General features: G+C 45.4%; 1 non-coding gene and 1 pseudogene across 1 annotated transcript; both read left to right on the top strand.

Annotated features, from left to right (window-relative positions):
* Positions 1-1,073: 1,073 nt before the first annotated feature.
* Positions 1,074-1,522, top strand: LOC135920858 (large ribosomal subunit protein eL31-like; annotated as a pseudogene).
* A 6,843-nt stretch (positions 1,523-8,365) lies between these two features.
* TRNAS-AGA (transfer RNA serine (anticodon AGA)) lies at positions 8,366-8,441 on the top strand. The gene has a single exon. It is a non-coding gene; the product is annotated as a tRNA-Ser (tRNA).
* Positions 8,442-9,801: the final 1,360 nt, after the last annotated feature.

Raw genomic sequence — 9,801 nt, 5'->3', positions numbered from 1 at the left:
CTGTACCGCTTTGAAGCATCGAACTCGTGGCTCAGTGGTAACGTCTCCGGTAACACCGGAGACTTTACCGGATACGGTAACGTCTCCGGTAACGCAGAACGTAACGTCTCCGGTGTCCGCAGAAGTAACGTCTCCGGTGTCCGCAGAAGTAACGTCTCCGGTGTCGCAGAAAAGCCTGTAACACCGGCTTTTCTGCGACACGAGCTCCTTAACGCTGTCGCGTTAAAATAAAGGCTAGTATGCTTCGCATCCTGGGCGTAACCTTAGCTAAGCCACAGCCATTTTTAGTGCGACATTCCAGGCGGATTTCTGTCGTCGCCGTGAGGTTCCGTATGAGTGAAAGCATGTGAGGGTGAGCCGGCGAACGTGGTTCAATCTCACGTGCGCGATAGAGCAACGGGGCCCGGATGCATGCCCTCTCCTGTGACGCGCGAGGCAGGGGGGGAGGGGGGAGGAGAAAGAGGATGGGCGGTCTCCGGCGGCTGCTAGGGTTTCTCGATGTCTTCCTCGCCCGCCGCTCCGTACAGAGTGGACGCAACCGCCGCCTCTACTACGGCATTGGCCACGCGAACCGCGGAAGCCGTAGTAGACGCCTTGTAGGGACGCATTGCCGGCGCTCGTGTGTCTTGAAAGCGGTCTGCGACGTGGCTAAAGTGTACGCCCACGCGGGCCTCATCTTCAAAGCGATCTGTGATGTTTGCAGAGTGCGCGTAGCGCCGGTCATAGAGTTTCCTACAAAAATTACCAGAGGGAACTCTGGCGCTGCAGTCGTTGTCCTACCATGGGAATGATGGGAAGTACGTGGATTTGTCTGATCTTCGTGCTTGTGGATTCAGACGTTCTTGTGGCTTTGTATATTACGCTATATAAATCTTATTGTCGTATATTTCAGCGCAATCTATATTCTTCGTAGTGCACAAGACGCAGGGATCGCTTACAATTGCTATTAATTGCAACGGTTGAGCTTGTCCAGGTGGCCAAATCGAAACGCGCCAAGCGTCTCAAGGCACTGGCATGCCCGCTGTAAATTCATAAGGGCGTTTCATTCGCTTGTCGATACATGCGTCCGGCTGACACTTGGAGCCGCAGGAACGATGGCGAAGATTAAGGGCGAAGGGAAGCGCGAGAAGCGCGGGAAGTCCACGCTCAACGAAGTTGTCACGAGAGAGTACACCATCCACCTTCACAAGCGGTTGCACGGTATTGGTTTCAAGAAGCGCGCTCCCCGTGCCATCAAGGAGATTAGAAAGTTCGCAGAGAAGCAGATGGGAAGCTCAGACGTCCGAGTTAATTGACACCAGGTTGAACAAGTTCATCTGGTCCAAGGGAATCAGGAGCGTTCCGTTCCGAGTCCGCGTGAGGCTGGCTCACAGGGCAACGAGGACGAGGACTCCCCCAACCAGCTGTACACACTGGTCACATACGTGCCTGTGGAGACCTTCAAGAAGCTCCAGACAGTCAATGTGGAGTCCAGCGACAACTGATGTGCATTGGGTAAAATAAAAAGGTGTACAGAAAAAAAGCGTCCGTGGCTCAATGGTTTCAATATCAGGCTTCTGTGCTAGAGTCCCTGTGCTCGAATCCTGTCGTCGGGCAATTCATTGATGTTTATTTAATTATTTATTACGCTATACACTGTTGCAATTGACGAGTTTACAAAGCCGCTTGATGCCAAAAGGACGAAGTTTAGGCAAATCCATGTACTTCCCATAATTCCCATGGTGGGACAACCACTCCCATTGCAGCTCCCGTAGACACTTGCGCCAGAGTTCCCTCTAGTAATTTTTGTAGGAAACTCTATGGTGATGGTAGCTTCGTATGCGCTGTGCTTTCGACCTTTCGTACGCTCATTATTCGAAAGACTAGCGCAATAAGCAGGGACAAAGACAGAGAAGACGACAGGACGGCTAGTGCTTATTGCGCAATAAGCAGGGACAAAGACAGAGAAGACGACAGGACGGCCCTGCTTATTGCGCTAGTCTTTCGAATAATGATGATACACCAACTAGCCCAGCTATCTGCTTTGATCGCTTTCGTACGCGTTGAAGCAACCTATATACGGAGGTCAATTCGGTCGTGACTGCTGCCGCGATTCCTAATTCTAGCGTTTTTACAGACAGTCTCCACTGTCATCGAGCGATGAGTGTTCATGTTTACCTGTGCGCGCGTCACACCGTGCTGGTTCGTTTAGTTAAAACACGTTGACGGACTAGTTGGTTTGAATCCATTATATAATGTGTAAGTGCGACTGAGTAGAAAGAAGCAGACACACAAAGACAGCGCTGTTTCCGTGTGTCTGTTTTCTTCTACGTCCTCGTTGAGTCACGCTCGCGCATTCTAGCATTGTTAATTTCATTTCATTTCATTTATTTTTTCCCTTAAAGGCCCGAAGGCATTACATAAGGGGGGAGCAAAATCAAGGTCAAAGAGAAAGAATAAATTGACAAAAGAGAACAATAACAAAAAAAAATAGTATGTAACAGTGACAGTTTTTTAGTAAATTACGAAGTCTGTCCTAGAAGTTTATGCTGTGATTGGGCAAGGAAGTAGGAGAGATTGGAGCGGCGCGGCATTTTGCGTTCAAAAGAACCCCGTTGACGTCTAGTACGGGCTGGCGTGCTTGCTGAAGGCAGAATTGCATGTGTGTACTTTTTGTGCAACACGGCTTTGTATAAAAGGGAGTTCGGTGAACAGGTGGAACGAAAGATCAACAGTTCTTGTCACGCGTATACAATGCAAAGTAAAATTTACGGGATTGAAACACGGGAAAAAAAGTTAGTAAGCGAATGTTTGCAAGTTTATACGGTCGATGAAACTACTATCCTTACATCATACAGCTATTTACTAATTTGCTATCGCAATCGGTGCTTCGAGTTTCCGGGGGAACTGCAAATACTTTTTATAGTCCTGTTGCAAGGACTGGGAATATTTTCTACATATAGGCCTTCACATACCATTTAGTAAATTACGAAGTCTGTCCTAGAAGTTTATGCGGTGATTGGGCAAGGAAGTGGGAGAGATTGGAGCGGCGCGGCATTTTGCGTTCAAAAGAACCCCGTTGACGTCTAGTACGGGCTGGCGTGCTTGCTGAAGGCAGAATTGCATGTGTGTACTTTTTGTGCAACATGGCTTTGTATAGAAAGGAGTTTGGTGAACAGGTGGAACGAAAGATCAACATCAAATTTCGTGTGAAACTGTACAATAATGGTGTAGAAAGTTATCAAACGCAGCCAAATTTCATTGGAAAGGATGTGGAAAGAACTGCGTTCAAGGGCATCCTGCGTGTCTGGGAAAACCGTAGAGACCCCAAGCGCGATGGGAGATCCCGATGCCCATTTACCTCGTGCGAACGTGAGAACAGCGATCGTGTGCGTTTTGTTATGTTCAGTGACCACCAGACGGCCGCTAGAATGACATCAAAAGCTCTCGGTTTGGGAAAGTCGTCTGATGACCGCATTTTTACAGATAATTGGGAAAGGAAAAGTTTTCGTGAAGACGGGGGCCGAGAGAGTTAACTCCTGAACAAATGTTGCGACCAAAAGAATCTTGCACTGATTGAAAAACTTCAGACGACAGCGACAAATTATTGAAAAGTGTCGTTACTGGGTACGAAACCTATTTTATGAATACGACATCTAGCGGAAATCGCAGATCAAAGAGTAGAAAAGTATAGATGAGGCATGGCAAAAAAAAAAAGAATGCGCAGAAGAACGAAGCAAAAATACAAGTGATGTTGATCGTGTTTTCACGTTACATGACATTTTGCCCTAAAAATCCGTGCCTCAATATCAAATTGTCGAGGCAACGTTCTAGGTGGAGGTCCTGAAGCGTGTAGAGATCATATGCACCGCGTGGGACCAAAATTGTCGAGAGAGGGACGCTGGATGCCTTAGCGCACTCTGAATACATACTACGATTGTAGCGCATATAGATGTGGACGCAAGAAGGCACGCGAGAGACACAGAAATCATGTGCCTTCTTGCGTCGTGTTCATCTATGGGCGATGCAATCCTACTCTAAGATGTCATACCAACAAGCCCGCATTGTAGCACTGTATTTATAGCGCGTGAGTTCTCGGCATACAGCTCCATCATTGTGCTCTAACACGCCCCATACTTACCGGATTTAGCCCCCGGCGACATTTTTTTTTCGAAATATAAACTGCTGCTCCGGAAGGGGCATTTCGGAGTTCTAACGACAGTTCAAAAGAAAAGGACACCACTGAAGCACTAAACATGAGAGCAATTCCAAAGGTGTTTCGATCAATGCAGGAAGAGCTGTAACCAGTGCATTTTATCTAATGGGGAGTATTTGAAGGTGGCAACACTGGTGTGCCTAAAACTTCTGCAATGCTTTTTTAAACGCACGTGCACGAACATTTGGAACAGACTCTGTGTTCAATTTCTTGCGTAAGATTAAAGCCACCATAGATACGAGTCTGTAAACCAAGGCGTTGGTAAGTACTGCGATTTGTCTGCGAAAGCCGCAGTACCCTGTACGTTGAAAGCATTTAGTTCAATTGGGTTTAACCTGTGAGCTGCACATGTGCGCACATTGTCCGCTGAGGTTGAGGTACCCGTGAGAGGCTCATATATTAAAATGTGGCAGCGGTACCAGCTTGTGTTAGAAGTGTTGTCCTTACAAGGATGTTATGTTCTGTATAACCTGCAACCGAGTTCTAACGACGCTCCCATGCAAGTTCCATTATTTCAAAGGGCTGCAACTTAGAAGCTGTAACATGTTCATTGCGTAATTTTCTGGATTAACTTGCTTCTTACGCGCTTTGTTGAAACTCTTAAGCGTGCTGTATAGTCGACGTCAGTTAATTACTCCATGGCTGTGCTGTAATGTACCGCTGCCATCAATAACAGCTACCGAGGTTGTGTTTCTCCCCGTTTACATGCCTTATTTCGAATGTATATGAACCTGAGCCAATCACCTGGTATAAATGCAAGTACCTGTACCATGGAGTGAAAAGTTGCAGCACACTGAAAATCGATTAGAAGTTCTAAGTGAAAACATTTATTTCTTTTTGCGGTCGTACATGGTCTGTACATTCAGCGGTCTTTACATTCTCTGTTTCTTTCACCGTCATTGTCATATGAAACACTGTCACGTCACATGTGGCGTCAAGCAGGACCGTAGAGAACATCAGGAGGTTTAACGCATAGCTCCCTCGTGAGTAGTTGGACGGCAGTAGAACCGAACAGAAAGTTGAACAGAATTGTTCCGGTAGCTTCGCTAGAGCAAGATGCTCGATCACATGTAAAGCGCACACAATTATCATCGTGTAATGGGCATCTTTCGTTGCACAAAAATTAAAAACGTAACGAGTGTCACGACTAGCTCGAGGTTACTTGAAGTTATTCCAATATTACTTGTAGTGGGCGGAATCCACTGAAGACAACGGGAAGCCTTGGGCCCTTTTTCCTATGTTTCTCTTTCTTACTTCTCCTGGAAGAGCTTTCACAGTGCCTCTTGAAACGTTTGTGAAACCGATTCGAATGTTTCTTCCAAAACGTTACGGTTCGGGCTCGGCCCGAAGATGGCGGAAAAATAACAGCGTGGTTGAGTTATGGTTCAGCTGAATATAATGGTTTAGCTCCGGTTTCGGTTCAGTTCCGGTTCGGTTCGACACACTGATAATAAGCGTTGTTATAAACACCAGCACGCCGAACTATAAAAACGAACCAGAATGACCGAGCAGGCCGAGAGAGAGGTTACGGTTGATATGTTTTATCTATGGGGTATAGGCTGGACTGGGTTTAGGGGCCCCAGAGTCATTGGACTGTCATTGGAATGTATTCTTGAGGCCACATGAGACTTATGTTTAAGAAGCTGATCTTTTGTTCTTGCTTCTTCATTGCCTGTTTTCTACGTTCGACTCTAAATATTAACATGTACGCCGACCTGGAGGCGCTTTGTTTGAATTAAATACGCATTTTGATGAGCTTGGCATCTCGAATGACATAATTCATCATGATATACATTTAATTTCGACATAATCGCAGAGCTTTTCAACACACTCTGTCCGTCTGTCAACAACTGCTACAAGACGACAAAATCCCAACGAATCCCGTGCAAGCACCGAAGCCATCCAAATAATACTTGTAAGTATCCCTATCACAGTGCCTTAATTATTTACATAATAGTTTTTTATGTGAATCAGGCTTAGTTTCGCTGCCCAGGGAATGTTTGGATCATTACACCATGGCGCAGAAAGTGGTCACGTGGGAGCAGGACATCGTTACGTCCTGGCACTGGCTCCATCTCGCTAGGTCGTCTTCTATGCCATTCATTGTAGCAGCATACGAGACGACTGAGGGAGCCGGAGCAGGTGCTAAAATGTCAAAATGACACACACTGACATCACATTGACATCTGACGTGACCTCCTTCCATGTCGTGACGCCATCATTCATAGATCCCTAGGAAACGAAATCCAAGCAGGTTCACAGAAAAGCTATTAAGTATTTTGGGGGGCTACGAAGCTTGCCGGTATTTTTCTAACGTTTCGAAATCGAGTATCTTCGATTAACGCCAGAAAAAAAATGATAATTCAAAAGTTACCACCCTAGTGTACTTTTTAATGAAACCTAGGTGGCGAAAATTAATTCGGAATCCTCCCCTACATGGCTTTCTTGCAGTTCGTATGTTGTTTTTCGTCGTTAAATCAAAACAGTTAAACGAATAGAGTGAGTGATCCAAAACGGCAAACTTTCACCGCAACCGCTGACCCTCTTCCGAAATCTTTGGTATTCCCAGCGCCTCGCCCGCATTTGGAGAATAAAGTTTGCTGTCCCTTTCTTTTTCTTTTCACCTCTTCCAAGAGCCCTGGGGCTTTGCTGCCATCTATTGTCCGACCGCTTTCGACTCGGAGAAACGGCTCGGAAGCGGTGTTTACTTTTCCCGCTGGCAAGGGCGGGGAAGCTGAAGGGCTTTTCGGCCGGCCCTTTTTTTTATTTTTTCGTTTCCCCTCGAGGCCGCGAGTCGATGCTGCAATATCGCGTCCGTCGCCGAAGGCATCGTTCGCGCTTTTCATAACACGGCTAAGATAAGAAGCGAAGAGGCTCGCAGAGGAAGCCGGGAAGAGACCCGCCGAATTTTTGCTCTGAATGCTAGCACTGCGTCGAACAGGAGCTTGTGAGTTTGTCTTTTTCTTGGCTGGCGTTTGGGCGCGAACAGGTGGTGTTCTATCGCCGATTTAAGGAGGTATGGTAGGGTAAATGGTACATGTTAGTTTTAACGCAATATTTTAGAAACGGCTGCAGATATTCGCATCTAATTTCACGCGCTTACAAAAGGTGCTCATGTTTACAACATGAGAGACTTTGTTTGTGTCTAGATGGTTTGCCTTTCCTGTGGCCCACTCCCAAAATTTTAGGTGTGTTTCATTAATTGATGTACCTTTTCTCTGCAACCACGCAGATCAATGTGATGATATTACAAAGTGTTATTATAAATACCCATTGTTTATATCTGAAATCAATAGATATCGTATCCACTTTGTTGTGCACACCCCAAAAAATAATATCTCTGCACAAAGGCACAAGGGTGGTTTCTTGCAGTGTAAATATTTTCAGTGTTATCATGCATATAGTCAGAAATTCTTTTTTAGTTCAGAATATTTAATACTAGTTGTAGTGTATATGTACAAAGTTTCACTGGAATGGGACGAATACTTTCTGAGAAAAGGTACATTCAATTTTAAAAATTCATAAACACTGCAATTTGAGAAAAATGAAGTTTTATGTTCGAATACTGCTTGTGGATGCTCGAAATACCCCAGGAGAATACATTTCATTGCCGAATTTTTTGCAGGTGTCTCCAGAACCCTTCTTAGCGTTCAATTTTATCCGTCGTCCTTTCTTGCTCTCGGCAGACTCATAGAATTCTGCCCTGTCAACACGCTCTTTGTCCATCCTTGCGAGGGCAATATTACAAAACAGACCTGGAACGGACCAAGTGCTCTTAGAACAGCTTTCCGTGCAGAATTACCGTCATTGTAGTAGGCTACAGCATTGTTAGTTGCTGTCTTCAATGTGTAAGCACTGACAAAGTTTTTTTAGGGCAGCGGTATCATGTGAGTTGGTTGAGTGACTCGTTGGTGTTCTGCGTACGTCCATGAATACATTTGCTCAGAAGACCGATTACCTTTGAAAGTTCTCATTTTGCTCCATTTGCTGGGCAATCGTGCCATGTTCCGGGCAAGTAACAGGCCTGAAACTCGAAACAGAGGCGACCACGACTACGTAAAGAAAAGCGAGAGTTTGACGTAATAGTTCTTTTCTACAAAGGGCTATTACGTCAAACTCTTGCTTACGTTAACGCTAACAAATTCGACTTCGCCCTCCCAGCTTCTAGCTGCCTGGTTAGCTCAGATGGTAGAGCACCTGCCCCAGAAAGGCGGTGCTCCCGGGTTCGATTCCCGGACCAGGGGCAATTTTTCATTAACTGCCATGCTTTTCTTTCGAGGAACCCATATGGGATTCCTTTGTGGCAATTGCTACGATTGGGTGAATATCTCATTTTCTTTTAAATAATAGATACTTTTTATTACAAATCATTTACTTACCACACACGCACCCCCCCCCCCCCCCCCACACACACACAAGAAAAAAAAACCACGCTATAACGAAGCAAACCGCTAATAACAACGATAAACAAAACATAGAGAGTTTCCTACAAAATTACTAGAGGGAACTCTGGCGCTAGTTTCTACGTGAGCTACAATGGGAGCGATTGTCCCAGCATGGGAATTATGGGAAGTACATGGATTTGCCTAAACTTCGGCCTTTTTGGCTTCAAACGGCTTTGTGACTGTGTAAACTCGTCATTTTCAACTGTTTATTGCGTATTAAATAATTAATTAAACATCATTAAAATTGCCCGACGGCAGGATTCGAACACAGGGACTCTAGTTAAGAAGCCTGATATTGAAACCATTAAGCCACGGATGCATGTATCGACAAGCGAATGAAACGCACTTATGAATTTATCGCGGGCATACCAGTGCTTTGAGACGCTTGGTGCGTTTCGTTTTGGGCACATAGACAAGCTCAATCGTTGCAATTAATAGCAATTGTACGCGTTCCCGGCGCCTTCTGCACTTCGAAGAATATAGATTGCGCTGACATATACGACAATAAGATTTATATAGCGTAATATGCACAGCCACAAGAACGCCTGAATCTATAAGCACGAAGATCAGACAAATCCATGTACTTCCCATCATTCCCATGGTAGGACAACGACTGCAGCGCCAGAGTTCCCTCTAGTATTTTTGTACGAAACTCTATGAAACAAACAGCCCTCCGCCCGCCATTTTTAAACTCCAGGGCACGCGGCACACTAAGGCGCGACATTTGAACCGCTTTGAGCGGGCGCTCGAGGTCACGCTTCCACAGGTTTGTTCCTCATATTGCAGTCAATTTTTTTGTGCCAAAATTGCAAATTCGATTTTTTGAGGGTTTACCCTACCTACCCCCTTAACGGAAGTATAGATTTTGTCGCCCATCTGAAATGTGAAATATTATTTACGTAGCTTAGAGAAGCGAGTCCCTTGGAATAAAATATTATTACTCGTACAACAGTATCACAAGTGGAATTTACATGGGCATATTGCACAGGCGTATTTCGCTAGTACAACCAAAGTTATTTTTTTCTGTAATGTCCATTTAAAACCTGCGCTCCATACTGCTATGCCTTGTTGCGTAGTATGACAGCATTTGTGACAATCGAAGTGGAACGCAAACAGACGGCGTCCGCAGCTGGGTTTTATTCCTCGTGCTGCTTCTAGCGA

The sequence above is a fragment of the Dermacentor albipictus genome, chromosome 8 (genome assembly GCF_038994185.2).
Source record: "Dermacentor albipictus isolate Rhodes 1998 colony chromosome 8, USDA_Dalb.pri_finalv2, whole genome shotgun sequence".
NCBI classification, from domain to species: Eukaryota; Metazoa; Arthropoda; class Arachnida; order Ixodida; family Ixodidae; genus Dermacentor; species Dermacentor albipictus.
This window is presented reverse-complemented; position numbering and strand designations above follow the sequence as displayed.